At 48.3% G+C, this 16,011-nt stretch overlaps 1 pseudogene; it reads left to right on the top strand.

Annotated features, from left to right (window-relative positions):
* The first annotated feature begins 229 nt into the window (after positions 1-229).
* LOC140913303 (up-regulator of cell proliferation-like) lies at positions 230-4,442 on the top strand (annotated as a pseudogene).
* The last annotated feature ends 11,569 nt before the right edge of the window (positions 4,443-16,011 follow it).

Here is a 16,011-nt window from a genome sequence, read left to right as displayed (position 1 = left end):
CCTTTCTGCAGAGAGACCAAAAGCCCTTCAGTACATCGAGTCAAAGTTAGAAATGGAGAAATACAGAAGTAGGAAACTAAAGCTGAGAGATGTCCTGGAAATCACACCAGAAAGTCTAAAGAACTGCCCTCCTCAGACAACAGGAGATTTACCTTGGCATTTCCTCAGGAAGCTCATGGCTCTGAATGGGATGGCAAGAAGCACAAGCCTTGAGCACAGGGCACCCACTGATCAAACACTAACTATGGACAAAGAGGAGCTGGATATTCCTGAAGATTTTTCTTTTCTCAGTGACACAGACACCAGTGATTCCCTGCACCCCCTTGATGTTCTCTGTGCCATTCTGCTTTCCTCAGACAGTTTCCTACAGCAGGAGATCCTGTCCAAAATGTCCATGTGCCAGTTTGCCCTCCCTCTGCTGCTACCTGCCCTCGACACCCCCAAGTGCACCCTACTGCTGTGGGCCATGAGGGACATTGTGAGGAAGTGGAGGCCGCACTCCCTGGCAGAGAGCAGAGGGTTCAGAGAGGAGAGCCTGGTGCTCACGTCAATGCCAACCATTTCCTTTGTGCGGATGGGGAGCTGCAGCTTCTCCAAGTCCCACCTCCTCAATGAGGTTCTCAGCCCCTCCCAGCAGCACCACAATTTCTTTGTCCACTGGGACATGGAGTCTGGGAACGTCCCACGGGCAATCGCAGATGGGCTGGTTGAGATTTCCTGGTATTTCCCCGGTGGGATGGGGAATTCAGATCTTTTCCCAGAACCTGTCGCGGTTACAAATCTGCTTGGAGATATTGAGTTGCATTGGGTGCAGTTTAGCTTTTTAACAGAGATCTCCTCAGCAGTGTTCATAGTTACTGAGAGCATCAGTGAGAGAGAATATGCGCTGTTATCATCTCTGCAGGGATCAGCCACTAAATACTGCTTCACTTCAATAATCAGGCTGGGAAAGCCAAGGAAACGCTGGAATTCCTGAAAAAGTTAGCCTCGATGCTGAAACTGAACAAGTCACATGTGTTGTGGAAAGGAGGTACCACAAATAAGGCACAATTTGTAAAAGTTCTGCAGTCTGCAATAGCAGCCATAATGAAATCTTCTCCCAAGAGAGTGAGTATAGAAGCCATGGCTGAGACAGCACGTCAATTAGGCATCCAGGTAGATGAGGATAACAAGGAATGTCAGACCCCAAACACATATGCAAAGGAAATCACTGCACAAATCAAAGATGTGGCAAAGTACAAGAGGGAAAAGCTGAGACTCCAAGGGGAGACATGGAGAAACTTGGCTGAAGTGGAAAAAGAGCTGTGCAGAATGAGAAAGCAAGGAGACACCCCACTTGAGAAATATAAATCTCAGCTGAAAAAGAAATTAATGGATTTACATGCTCAGCAGAATAAACATGACCTGACTGATGGTTTGATTACATTTATTACTGGAATAAGACTACTACCTCCCATGGAGAAACATTACTTCCTGAAATGGATGAAGTTTGGCCTGGATCACATCACTAGGGAGAATCTTTCTAAACTATGGGATCAATATAAAGAGAAATGCAAAAACTCAAAAGATGACCCCAAAATGTTTGCAGAGTTAGACAAATTAATCTCTGCCAGTTCCTTAGGACTGCAGCATTTCATGTGTGAGTTGGGGCAGTTTTATGAAGCGCAATGCTCAATGGTTAAAGAAGGTAAAATGGCAGAAAGCCAAAGGCAATTCACCCATCTCCCAGGCATAGCAGCTGACCTCATGCTGGAAGGGTTTCCCATGGAGATCATTGATGGAGACGTTTCCAACATCTCACTGCAGTGGGTAACAGATGTTCTGAGTCAGCTTCACGCCAAGCTGGGGGGAAGGTCCAAAATCCTGGTTCTGACGGTGCTGGGAGTACAGAGCACTGGGAAATCCACCCTCCTCAACACCATGTTCGGCCTGCAGTTTGCAGTGAGCAGTGGCCGATGTACACGAGGAGCCTTCACGTTACTCATTAAAGTGGCAGAGAACTTTCAGCAGGAACTGGGCTGTGATTTCATCCTGGTGATAGACACAGAAGGCTTGAAAGCCCCCGAACTGGCCAAGCTGGAGGATAGTTATCAACATGACAATGAGCTGGCCACCCTGGTGATTGGACTGAGTGACATAACGATTCTTAACATGGCCATGGAGAATGCCACTGGAATGAAAGATGTTCTGCAAATTGTGGTCCATGCATTTCTCAGAATGGAGAAAATCGGGAAAAAAACCAACTCCCAGTTTGTGCATCAGAACGTCAGTGATGTGTCTGCACATGAACAAAACATGAGGGACAGGAAACACCTCCTGGAACAGTTGAATGAAATGACCAAAGCTGCAGCCAACATGGAAAAGAAATGCAAAGAGATGAACTTTTCTGATATTATGGATTATGATCTGGAAAAACACAATTGGTACATTCCTGCTCTGTGGCACGGAGTCCCCCCCGTGGCTCCAGTGAATTTGGGATACAGTCAAAAGGTTTATGAATTAAAGAAATATTTGTTTGAATTTCTGAAAGATTGTTCACAAGAGAGAACTCCTAATGACATTCCCCTATTTCTTGCATGGGTGAGGAGCCTGTGGAATGCTGTAAAACATGAGAACTTCATTTTCAGCTTTAGAAACAGCCTTGTTGCTGAAGCCTATAACCAGCTGTCTGTGAAGTATGCAGAGTGGGAATGGGGTTTTCGGAAGGAGATACATTTCTGGGTATCTGAAAAGGAAACTTTTATCCAAAATCAGCCACCAGATAAACTAGACACTAATGTTTCAATCAGACTAAAGAGTGAGGCACAGGAAAAACTGAGGCAAGAAGCAGAGAAGATTTTGAATCATTTACAACAGTATTTTGAAAGTGGAACAGCAAATCTGCACCTGATAGAAAAGTACAAAGAAGATTTTAGAAGAAGTGCCAATAGTCTCAGGAATGAACTGGAGAGTTATTCATTCAGCAAGTGGCAAGAAGCGATTCATATTAAAAAAGGCCAACACAAAACAGATGCTATGCTGTCAAAGTACAAGAGAAAAATTGAAGAGAAAGTGGATGGGCTTCTGAACCATTGCAGGAAAAGCAACTGCAAATTAAATAATGATGAACTGGAGAAGAAATTTGAGAACATGTGGACAGAAACATTGTCAGAATTATCACTTATTCCTTTATAGCGATGCAACATATTTGAAGATGTGGAGTTCCAGCTGAGAAGAGACCTAGCAGACAGGGGCAGTGCAGTCTGGAAGATGTTACAGGATGCCAAAAGCTTGTGTGCTTATTAAACAAAAAATTTCAAAATGAAAAAGGAATACTTAGACTTAAAAGTGTTCAGAGGTTACAAACTATAAATATCAGGTGTGAAAGAATTCTTGACACAGGAATGCTGGCATAAAACAGAGGCTTTAGCTAAATCTTTAATAGAAGAGTGCAATAGTTACACTGATGGAAAAGTAAATGGCAAAGCAGATTATGATGAAACTTATTGCAGAGAGTTGTTGCGGATGATTAACGAGTGGCTTCAGCAGGCTGATGTTCAAAACCTTCACACCACCGCCTGCTTTGCAGTTGACCTGAAGCTTCACATTTTGGGGGATGAAGCTCGTGCATTTCAGACGATGCATGAAGAATTCATTAAAGAAAATGATCCTCTGCAGCGTCTGGGGAAACTGAAACCTCAGTATCTCTCCACGTTCAAAGCTCTGTACTTAGAGAAGATGAGTGTCAGGACAGGGCCTGGAATTTCTGTGATCAGTGTCTGAGACCTGCCCTGGTGGACTATGTGAACAAGAGACTTGGGACAGAAATCGTAGATGACATTCTCAGCAGTGAACGGTCTGTTGAGTACAGCACCCGGAGATTTTTCCAATTCTTTGTTCTGAAGCAGCTGTTGGAAGAAAATGACTTTAACACTTATGTGCAATACACAAGGAATTATGTAGATTATGTAGATAAACTCTCAAAACTTGCAATGAAGCCTCAGGATGAAATCTTCAAGCGAGTGTTTGGCTGTGGGAAGCAGTGTCCGTTCTTTAAAGTCCCCTGTGAAGCAGGAGCTCCTGCGCATAACGAGCATTTTGCTTCAGTGCACCTACCTGAAGGATTAGGGGCATATCGGTGGAATAAAACAAGAGTACTTGTCTCTGATATATGCTCCTCTTCTGTGGATTCAAATAAAACATTCAGATGTTTGGAGACAAAAGGGGAGTTTCATCCTTACAAAGATTATGGCAAATTTTTTCCAGACTGTTTTATCCAGCCAGATCCCAGCATCACAGCTTCCGATTTCTGGAAGTTTGTTTTCAAGGAATTCAATCACCAGTTTGCTAAGGAGTTTGATGCTCTCCCTGCCGATCTCCCTGAGGACTGGGGTGAAATAACCAAAGAACAGGCACTGGAGAGCCTAAAGGAAGCCTTTACATTGAAATCAAAAACAGGCTGAGAAACTCTTTTGTGAATGGAGAATTACAGAAGTTAATTCCCTTAAATGTAATGGTGATTCTTTTTTAATAGAATTTTTTGCCTCTGTTTTCACTAACAAGGTCAGCTCCCAGACTGCTGCGCTGGGCATCACAAAATGCGGAAGAGATGGCCAGCCCTCTGTGGAGATAGAGGCGGTTAGGGACTGTTTAGAAAAGCTGGACGTGCACAAGTCCATGGGGCCGGACGAGTTGCATCCGAGAGTGCTGAAGGAATTGGCGGCTGTGATTGCAGAGCCACTGGCCATTATATTTGAAAACTCGTGGCGAACCGGGGAAGTCCCGGATGACTGGAAAAAGGCTAATGTAGTGCCAATCTTTAAAAAAGGGAAGAAGGAAGATCCTGGGAACTACAGGCCAGTCAGCCTCACCTCAGTCCCTGGAAAAATCATGGAGCAGGTCCTCAAAGAATCAATCCTGAAGCACTTGCATGAGAGGAAAGTGATCAGGAACAGCCAGCATGGATTCACCAAGGGAAGGTCATGCCTGACTAATCTAATCGCCTTTTATGATGAGATTACTGGTTCTGTGGATGAAGGGAAAGCAGTGGATGTATTGTTTCTTGACTTTAGCAAAGCTTTTGACACGGTCTCCCATAGTATTCTTGTCAGCAAGTTAAGGAAGTATGGGCTGGATGAATGCACTATAAGGTGGGTAGAAAGCTGGCTAAATTGTCGGGCTCAACGGGTAGTGATCAATGGCTCCATGTCTAGTTGGCAGCCGGTATCAAGTGGAGTGCCCCAAGGGTCGGTCCTGGGGCCGGTTTTATTCAATATCTTCATAAATGATCTGGAGGATGGTGTGGATTGCACTCTCAGCAAATTTGCGGATGATACTAAACTGGGAAGAGTGGTAGATACGCTGGAGGGGAGGGATAGGATACAGAAGGACCTAGACCAATTGGAAGATTGGGCCAAAAGGAATCTGATGAGGTTCAATAAGGATAAGTGCAGGGTCCTGCACTTAGGACGGAAGAACCGAATGCACAGCTACAGACTAGGGACCGAATGGCTAGGCAGCAGTTCTGCAGAAAAGGACCTAGGGGTGACAGTGGACGAGAAGCTGGATATGAGTCAGCAGTGTGCCCTTGTTGCCAAGAAGGCCAATGGCATTTTGGGATGTATAAGTAGGGGCATAGCGAGCAGATCGAGGGACATGATCGTTCCCCTCTATTCGACATTGGTGAGGCCTCATCTGGAGTACTGTGTGCAGTTTTGGGCCCCACACTTCAAGAAGGATGTGGATAAATTGGAGAGAGTCCAGCGAAGGGCAACAAAAATGATTAGGGGTCTGGAACACATGAGTTATGAGGAGAGGCTGAGGGAGCTGGGATTGTTTAGCCTGCAGAAGAGAAGAATGAGGGGGGATTTGATAGCTGCTTTCAACTACCTGAAAGGGGGTTCCAAAGAGGATGGCTCTAGACTGTTCTCAATGGTAGCAGATGACAGAACGAGGAGTAATGGTCTGAAGTTGCAGTGGGGGAGGTTTAGATTGGATATTAGGAAAAACTTTTTCACTAAGAGGGTGGTGAAACACTGGAATGCGTTACCTAGGGAGGTGGTAGAATCTCCTTCCTTAGAGGTTTTTAAGGTCAGGCTTGACAAAGCCCTGGCTGGGATGATTTAACTGGGAATTGGTCCTGCTTTGAGCAGGGGGTTGGACTAGATGACCTTCTGGGGTCCCTTCCAACCCTGATATTCTATGATTCTATGATTCTATGATTCTAATATCAGACACAGGTTGCAGCTTCCAAACAGATAAAGAAACAATGCTATTTCACGTTTCACATCACATCACATTTCACATCACATATCGATGTATGGCAAAATTAAAGAAGGAGGGAAAGACCCAGATGTGGAGATTCTGCACCTCTGTCTTCAGGAGCAAATTGCCAAAATCCCAATTTGTCCTCACCACTGCATTTTGCTGATACAGTGGTACCATCCAGTGACCTGCAAACCTTTCCCACATGAGTGTTCCCTCCAAGAGCCCCCGAATACCAGCCATCCACTTCTGCTACTTAGAGGATCAATATCCTGTGCTTTTATGGCTAATCTGACACCAAACAGCCTGGCCCTGATGCTCGCCTTCTCTGGGGTAACACATGGGCGGGAAAAAGTACTTCAGAAACACCAATGAGGGAGGTTTGCAGCATAATGTAATGGGGAAGGGAGGGATGCAGCCGGCAACCCCAAAAGACCCTGAGGTTTCAAAGGGAATCCCCACAAACCCAACAGACACTGAGGCTCCATGGGAAACCCACCCCATCCCTGGGAATGGTCTTTCCCTCTGCTCTGCTCACTGCCCCGCACACATCTCTCATCCAGGGTAGTAAGGCTAAGAAGCCATGGTGCATTGGCTATTTGCCCTGTGATTGCCTGCTACCCTTCTGCATGGGGGTGCTGTGGGGAGAAGCCAGGGAAGGCAGTTAGTGGTGCTAAGAAATCTGTGGTCCCAGCTGGAATGTCACATACTGCCTTTTTGGCTAATGCTTGCCTGGGTTTCCTCCTCCCTGCTCGCATGGCATGGTTTGGCCCAGCTCTGTCTGTAACACCCAAATGGATCCTTCTGGATGAAAGTGTCTATAAAGATGTGAATGAACATTTCAGTAATTCCTGTTGTATCCAAACGTGATTTTAAAATTGCTTTAAGTGAGCTGTGACAGCCAAGGCTGAGCTTCACTGCCCTGACTTTCACTGACGTATAAATGCCGATGATTTGACTATTTACTGTCCTACGATTTTTGCCTGATCTCATTTGCTTGTTAGCCAGATACTGTATAAGTCCCAGTTCAGGCCAACCAGGAGCTTCATAAAATGAAATTCTAAAATGCCATGTTTGACTGACGTTGATGTATTTTGTGTATAAATGATCAAGAATTTTCAAAGAAAATTAAATGAGAAATGGTTTACAGGAGTGTGAGACGAGGTTTTGAGAGAGGAGCATCCTAAGTACAATTATCTTTTCCTATTGATTTTCTGTGAGTAAATGTTGCCCCAGGTAGCTGCCATAGATAAAGTTTAAAACTGATTCTTATTTTTATTCTCCTTTTGAGGATAACATGGATAAAAGAGACATTTAAGTGCGCATTGTTAGACAAATAAATATATACGTGTGCCCACAAGATATATAGCGCAGCCCTCCACATTTCTGTCTAGCCCACCTCAGTATCCACCATGGGGAAGAGGCTGCCCCTGTGCATCCGTACTGAGCTTTGCTGGCTATTGATGAGAGAAATTTTCTCCATTTACGCTGGGGGGATGGGCAAGGAAGGGAAGTGGTGGATGCTGCCCTCTCCAAGGGATAAAAAAAAGGCCTAGAAATGTCACTTTTTGGCCAGGCATGCGATGCCCTTACACTCCGCTTGGTGCCATTTCTCTGTCTGTCTCTCTGTCTGTAATGGGATAACTTTTAAATGCCTCATCTGATCAATTCCAAAATTTCAGGTGGTGCCCTGGGCACCAATGGCCAGAACCCTTTTGATTTGAGGGGAAATCAGTCAACTGAATATGAGGGACAAATGAAGTTCCTGGCATCCCAGTGGAGTTTAAGATGTTGGCCACCTGAATGACTCATCTCCCAGAAAAAAACAACATGGAGGAGGGATGGAAGAGGGAATGGGGATGTATCGATGGGAGAATAGGGGCATGCACACAGCCCATGGCATGGGGGGGGGAGAATGCGGGACCCTGGTGTGAAGGGCTCACATAACTCCTGGTGGCAGGTGTGATGCTGACAAAGCCAGGCCAGAGCCATAGGCCCATTCACTTGTGTGTGACTATCAAAGGAGTGAAATGTATTAGTATATATTCAGGCCAATTCACAAGTGTGTTAATAGAGATCAAAGGAGATGTTAATTGCATTGTTTTTGCCTAACTAGATCTTGTTGTTTACTATTACATTACATTTACATTACGCATGCCTGGTAATTAAATAGACCTAGATCAAAGTGTGTGTTAATCTAAGAGTGTATTCAGATGTTAGAACTTCATGAAACGAATGGAATGTTACTTGTATTCTTTTCATGTATCTATTCTTATTATAATGTAAAGGCAGGCAGTTATATTATGTCTAAGCTTGTAATGCAAATGAAGAGTGCTAAATTCAAATCAATAGGCCATTGTGTGAGTTAGACCATGTCTCTGACTGTTGTGTGGAGAAGAAGCTATAAGTACTGATTCAAAGGAAGATCCTTTATCTCTGGACTGTTTGGATTCTAACAGGGTGGAATAACTAAACAAGAAGACGGAGATCCCCAGAGCTATTCTGGGTGGCCCTGAACTGGCAGATTACTACATCCCTGTTATCCTTTGGGGTTCACAAACTTTGACTCACCTGTTAATGTAATTTACCTGCTTTAACCTCTCAATAACACATTTATTTTTCTCAGCTAATAAACCTATAATTAGTTCACTATAGCATTGGATACCAGTGTTGTCCTTGGTGTAAGATCCAGAGTACCAATTGATGAGGGGGAAGTGACTGGTTTCTTGGAACTGGGAAGAACCTGATGTGGTGTGATTTTTGGTTTATGTGACCATTATCACTAAGTGCAGTTTGTTTGCGTGGTGAGATGGGCTGGAGAGCTTAAGGAGACTGTCTGTAACTCCATGGTAAGACTAGTCCAGTGATCCAGGAATTTATATTTGTTGCTGGTTTGGTGAAATATAATTATAAATAGGGTGACCAGATGTCCAGTTTTTAAAGGGACAATCCCGTATTTAAGCTGTCCTGACTTTTTCTTAAAAACGGGCAAACTATCCCATATTTTCAGTCTCCCCGCATGCATCAGTACTAATGAGTCCTGCTGCTGGCCGGATCCTTGCTCGCGAGCCATCCTCCCACCAGTGCCGGGGGGGTGGGGGGAGTCCAGTGACCAATGATGGGGGTGGGGATGAAAAGCTGGTGGCAGGGATAAGATGCAGTGCGCAGGGCCAGCTGCTCCCCCTGCTGGTCTGTCAGCGCAGCCCCTGCTGCAAGCTGGCTCTCGACCAGCAGGGCCCTGCTCCCGGTCCTGTTTCTGGCCAGCCCTAGCTGTGTGCTGTGAGCTGCAGTGGCTGGAGAGTGAGGGCAAGTACCAGGCAGTGGCTGATTATAGGTCACTTCTGCTGCCCACCCATCGGCCCTTTACATGCTCCTCCTCTCACTGTCCTCTCCCTGCTTTGCCCCTTCACCTCCACAAGTCCTGCTGCTCCTCTCTATCACCCCATCCCCCCCCAGCAGGACACATCCGATTCCCAGCGCTGTGCGGAGAACCAGCTCCTGTTTGGAATACTACACTTATCAATAGTCTGGCCGGCAGACTCCTTCCTTCCCCCACTGCCTCTGGCTGGGCCAGCACCCCGGGAAAGCCCAAGACCCTCCGGCCCGGGACGCTGGCCAGGAGGAGCCGAGCCCTGCATGTGCCAAAGCCCTGGGCAATGCATGCATGGGGAAGCCGCTAAGCTCTGGACTGGGGTGGGAAACAATTTCCAGCCTGTTCCCAACCTGACCCTGCAGGCTTCACCGCAGCCCCCAGACAGGGGCTTAGTACCCTCTTTGCCCACCCCACCCCCTGCGCTGGGTCCAGCCCCCAGGGAGCGTGGGGCTGCTCTGTCCCCTAGGCACCCTCCCCTGCTGAGCGACCTCTCTGGCGGGGTTCTCTGAAGCCTCTGCAATCAGGTTACCTGGGCCCTGGTGCACAGTGCATTCTTAAGGCTTAACCCCTTCCTTCCCACGCTGTAGCCGGGGGGGACAGAAGGCATCTAGGTTATGTTGGTGGCCAGCAGAAGCATGGAGGTCTTAGCTGATTTATGATACTGTGTGGGCAGGAAGGGACAAGCTGCTTCCAGCCACGGTGGGGGGAACAAGATGAGATGAGCTCTGCAAAGACAGGGGCCAGGTCATCACTTCCCCTCTACTCCTCCCCTGCGGCTGGAAGCCGCTCCTGTCCCTTCCCTCCTGCACAGTGCCAAAAGGCTGCTGGTGGCCACATGCCACATTCTGGTATAAGCCCTGGCAGAAATGGGGGGAGGCATGTGACCCTGCGTGCCCCCATCCATGTGTTGCCTTGGTAAGATGTGGCACCAGGTACCAGGAGAGGCAGGTCTGACCCGGGGGCCCAGCCAGGTGTGGAGGGCAAAGAGCACCAGGCAGGGAAAGGGTCGAGTCCGTCAGTCACACACACATACACCCATGTGAGAGAGGTGTATGGGCGTGTGTGTGTGTGACGCCTCACCCTGCATGTGTGGGAAGGTGTGTGGGGGGGTGTCACACACCCCTAAATGGGAACCCTAAAGCCTTCAAGATAAGAAGGTAAATAAAAAGAATCCAACTAGGCAGTATTTCTTTTTAATGGAGGCTCAGTCAACTTGATGTTAATTTGAAGGTTTGTACTGCATAGTTCTGATTGATTGCCAGTGAACTCACGAGTAATTTTACGAGGTGTTCATATCCAGCATAGGGAAATATGGTCACCCTAATTATAAAACACACCACCATGTTGGTCTCTCTGCCCTATTTTCTGACAGTCTGCCCTGAGATTGGAACTCACAGTTGTGAGCCACTCCAGACAGCATGAAATTAGGAGAACCTGGTATAGGGGGAAGGGGGCACATAGAACCCCTAGCATGGAGGGAAGTTGGGAATGGGGGGCAGACAGAGCTCCTGGACTGAGAGTGAAGGGAGGCCCTGGTTTAGAGGGAGGGAGTAATGGAGGGCACACAGAGCTCCTGGTGGGGGGAAGACTAGGGAACCCTGGTATGGAAGGAGTGAAGGAGAATGTGGGGGGGGGTAGGGGAATGGGAGCACATTCAGAACTCCTGCTATTGGGGGAGGAATGGGGGGAGTGAGGAATGGGGTACACAAAGCCCCTGGTATGGGGAGAATGGGAGTCACACAGAGCTGCTGTCATTGGAGGGGAAAACGGGGGAGGGGGTTTGTATGGGAGGAGGAGGGACTTTGGGGGGCACACAGAGCCCCTGAAATTGAGGGGCATGGGAGCGTGGCATGCAGGAAGCTTGTGGGTGGTGTTGGGAACACTGGGGCATGGCCACTAGGTAACTCGAGGGGATGGAAGACCACGAGTGTCGATGAAGCCCCCTCGCACTAGGCCCCGGTGTCCTTGCCCCCCCCCTGCCTGGAGGCACTCGCAGCAGCTCTGCGTGCTAGGCCCAAGTGTCCTTGGCCCCCCCTCCCCCGCCTGGAGGCACACACAGCAGTTATGCTGAGAATCTGCAACAGTATGTTGCAGAGTCAGACTGCCTGAAACTAAGCAAGGCCAAACAGGGGAGATATGGAAGAACAATGCTGAATAAAGCAGCTTTATGTATAGTTTAACAAATGATACAGAGAATCAGGGAACTAGCTGGGAACTGGATTGGCTGGCTATATGGATACTTGGAGCAGCTTGCTATTGGATAAGTATGCTGGGAAAAAGGATGTATAAAAGCCTGTGTAACTTCCTGCTCTGTGGTGCAGGATTTGAGATTTTATTCTCCCTGTACCTTTTTGCAGCTGCAAATAAACTTTTCTGCTTCTCCACCCCGTTGTGATTATTGGGTGTAGCACACCGGGTAACGAACCACTCAAGCTGTTGTTCAGCCTCTCGGCACTGGGTGCCGGCAACAGCTTTTGGCGTCCCTGGGTGGGCGACGAGGCTGCAATTTAGCCTTGCCCGACCCCTCCTGGAGGTCGAGGATTGCGGCGAGAACCGACGCCCAGGGCGCACCGGTGAGTTCATCGGGGGCCTCGGAGGAGACGCGATTTGATCGACCCCAGAGGGCACAACGGTGCAACGCACTCATATAGTGGAGAAGCTGTTGTGGACGGCGGTGAAGAACCGGTCCCTTAGACATGGGGGAGGAGCAGCTGCAGGCCACGGTGAAGAACCGGTTCCTTGGATAAGGTAGGAACCTTTTAAAATCCGGATTATATGCTCTGTTGGAACCTGGGGACGCCCAGAGTTACCCTGTAGGTATGGGACAGGGACAGAGCTCAGAGGTTAGGGCATGGTGTACGCCCCTAGAGTGCATTCTAGCAAACTGGAAGGTATTTGGTGCGGATCCGATGACTAAGAGCCAATTAAAACGATTCTGTACAGTTGACTGGCCTCAATATCAACTAGAGGACCAGGAGTGGTGGCCACCAGGAGGGTCAATTAATTACAACACGATCCTTCAGTTACTCCTGTTCTGTCAGAGAACAAGGAAATGGAATGAACATATGTATGCGCATTTGTTTCTGACTTTATGTACTTGACCAGATATTTTACAGCACTGTAATCTGACTCCGACTGGTTCGGTAGCAGCTAATGTTAGTCCCCAGACCCCCACCCCCACTGTAATGGCAGAGCCGGTGTCCCCTTCGGCCCCCACACTCCCACCTTATAAGGGTAGGATGCCTCGGGTTACAGAGATTGCCCCCTCGGTGGGACTCTATCCTTTGCTTACTGAGACTGTTGTGGCTTGCCCAGGGGCAGACGGACGTCAGGCTACAACTGTGCAAGTTTACATCCATGTGCCATTCAATCCAATAGACTTAGCAGCTTTTAAAACACAGGCTGGGGAATTCTCAACGAACCCAAACAGGTTTATTTCAGTCTTTGAGGGGTGCCTCAGTAGTCACAAGCCGATTGAGACGACTGTAATATCCTCCTGAGAACCTTGTTGTCTGAGGTGGAGAGGGATCAGGTTACAGCTAAGGCAAGGGGAGCGTCAGCGTTCAAGCGAAAAAAAAGAAAGGAATCTATCTGTCAAGTTCCTACCCCAAGTAACCGTAAGCGGCTCAGGGCATTTCTGGGTATGGCAGGCTTTTGCAGGATATGGATCCCAGAGTTTGGACTGTGGGCTAAACCCCTGTACGACTGTGTAAAAGGAGCAGATCATGACCCCTTCTATTGGACCCCAGAGGCTGACAGGGCATTTAAAATCCTGAAAAGAAAATTGATGGAAGCCCCGGCTCTGGGCCTGCCGGATCTCTCTAAGCCGTTTCAGTTGTATGTACATGAACGAAGGGGGGTGGTCCTAGGAGTGCTCACACAGCTGTTAGGAGCATGGAAGCGTCCTGTGGCTTATTTTTCTAAGCAATTGGATCAGGTTGCAAAGGGTTGGCCGGCATGTTTACGGGCGGTCGCAGCAACTGCCCTATTGCTTGAGGAAGCCGAGAAGCTAACATTGGGAGGGGTTATGCAAATCTATACTCCCCATATGGTCCGAGCCTTATTGGATGCAAAGGGAGGGCTTTGGCTCACCCAGGCTCGGATTGCTCGGTACCAAGCTAAGCTGTTAGAGAACTCTGAAGTCACCCTACAGCCTTGCCCCTCCCTTAACCCAGCCACTCTCTTGCCAGAAACAGAGGAACAGAAACATGACTGTTTAGAGATCATAGATGTCCAGTACTCCAGCCGTCCGGATTTAAAGGATGTACCCCTCCCAAATGCAGATTATGAGTGGTACACTGATGGTAGCAGTACTGTAATAGATGGGCAAAGGAGGGCGGGTTATGCTGTTGTGACCCTCCATGACACTGTGGAAGCTGAAGGTTTGCCTGCTGGGACCTCTGCCCAGCTTGCTGAACTAATAGCCCTGACCTGTGCACTTGAACTGTCAAAAGGAAAGCGGGTCAACATTTTTACTGATTCAACGTATGCTTTTGGTGTGCTGCATGCTCATGCTGGCCTATGAAAGCAAAGGGAAATGCTGACAGCCCAAGGCTCCCCAGTCAAGTACGGGCCCCAAATCCTCCGGCTCCTAGAAGCCGTACAACTCCCCTCGGAAGTGGCGGTGGTACACTGTAAAGCCCATCAAAGGGAGGATCAAGATGTGGCCAGAGGTAACGCCCGGGCAGATAGAGAGGCTAAGCATGCTGCCACCCTGCCATCCCCTCAGGCTGAGAACGCCCATATGCATGCCCTTATCCCATCAGTAGGGGAGCTTCCAACCCCTCAGTACTCTGGGGAGGAGAGACAGCTAACTGACAAACTCAGTCTTCGGGAAAAGGAGGGATGGCTCCATTCCCCAGAAGGGAAGGTCCTCTTACCAAAGGGCCTAATCCGGCCAGTGCTGCAAAAACTACATCAAACCACTCATGCTGGCAGGGAAGCACTTATCCAGCTAATGGGAAAATACTTTATCGCTTCCGGACTCCGACCCCTGGCTGCCCAGGTACAAGCGGACTGCTTAGTCTGCCAAAAGAATAACCCCCGACCGGGACATCCTGTGCCACCAGCTGCCCTAGAACCCACTCCGGGCCCCAGACAAGTGTGGCAAATAGACTTTACTGAGTTTCCCCGGATTCAAGGGTTCAAATATCTCCTTGTTATAGTGGATTGGTTCAGTGGATGGCCAGAAGCCTTCCCATGCCGTAACTGCACTGCCAGGACAGTGGCCCTCAAGTTTGTTAAGGAGATCATTCCTCGCTTTGGACTCCCCCTGTGGATGGAATCTGACAATGGAACACACTTCACGTCAAAAATCATTCAAAGCATCTCACATGCCTTACAGATCCCCTGGAAACTCCATACGCCCTGGAGACCGCAAGCCAGTGGGGTAGTGGAGCGGACCAATCAGACCCTTAAACGGCATCTCTCAAAAGTGCCAAGAAGCCTCACTGCGATGGCCTGATGCTTTGCCCCTCATCCTACTCCGTATCCGCGTTCTCCCAAAGGGTAGATTAGGGCTCAGTCCCTTTGAAATTATGTTTGGAAGGGCATGGCCTATGAATGGCACCCCGGTTCTGTCAGGGGAATGGGAGTTGGGTAATGTTTTTTTGTCACAGTATATGTGTTCCCTGTCTGCTGTTCTCTTGTCTCTTCACAGGTATACCAAGGATTCCCAGCCTCTCCCCTTGGACTCTCCTGTTCACTCCTTACAGCCCGGTGACTCTGTGCTTGTTCGCACCTGGAAAGACGAGCCTCTCCAGGAAAAGTGGAAAGGACCCTATACCGTCCTGCTGATCTCCCATACAGCGGCAAAGATCGAGGGACACAAAAACTGGATCCATCACTCTCGTCTGAAGGCAGTACCTGCCCCCTCGTCAGCAGAACAGTGGACCGTCCAACCTGCTGACTCCTCATCCAGTGAAATCTCGGGCTAAAGCTACTGTTTAAAAGACACAAATAGCGGGCACCTTAATGCTAAAATGGGCCCACCCAGGTACTGGAGACCCTGGGTTGGGAAGACTCTGGTAATAATTAATTGGGTAACATTGTTATTCTCTGTATTGGTATTTCCAAACTGTGCATATCGGGAGCATAACTCCTTTGTTTTGCTTGCGCACCACGTTGCTACTTTAACAAACCAGACTGATTGCTGGGTGTGTGCTCCAACTCCACTATCCCCCAAAACGGGAATGCCCCTTGACATGCTGCCCTTGACCCTAGCAGAATTAGCCACCACCAAAGAGCAGGAAAGAACGGACTCACCGTTCTGGAACAAGACCTCTTTACAGCAAGCCACCTATCAGGACCAGGAGTATTCAGTTGCAGTACTCACTGAGGGAGTGTTATGTTTTACCCGAAACCAATCTGATCCCTAAAAGGTGGTACAGGCTGAG

The sequence above is a fragment of the Lepidochelys kempii genome, chromosome 6 (genome assembly GCF_965140265.1).
Source record: "Lepidochelys kempii isolate rLepKem1 chromosome 6, rLepKem1.hap2, whole genome shotgun sequence".
NCBI classification, from domain to species: Eukaryota; Metazoa; Chordata; order Testudines; family Cheloniidae; genus Lepidochelys; species Lepidochelys kempii.
Note: the sequence above shows the minus strand (reverse complement) of the source record. Positions and strands in the feature narration are given on the sequence as shown.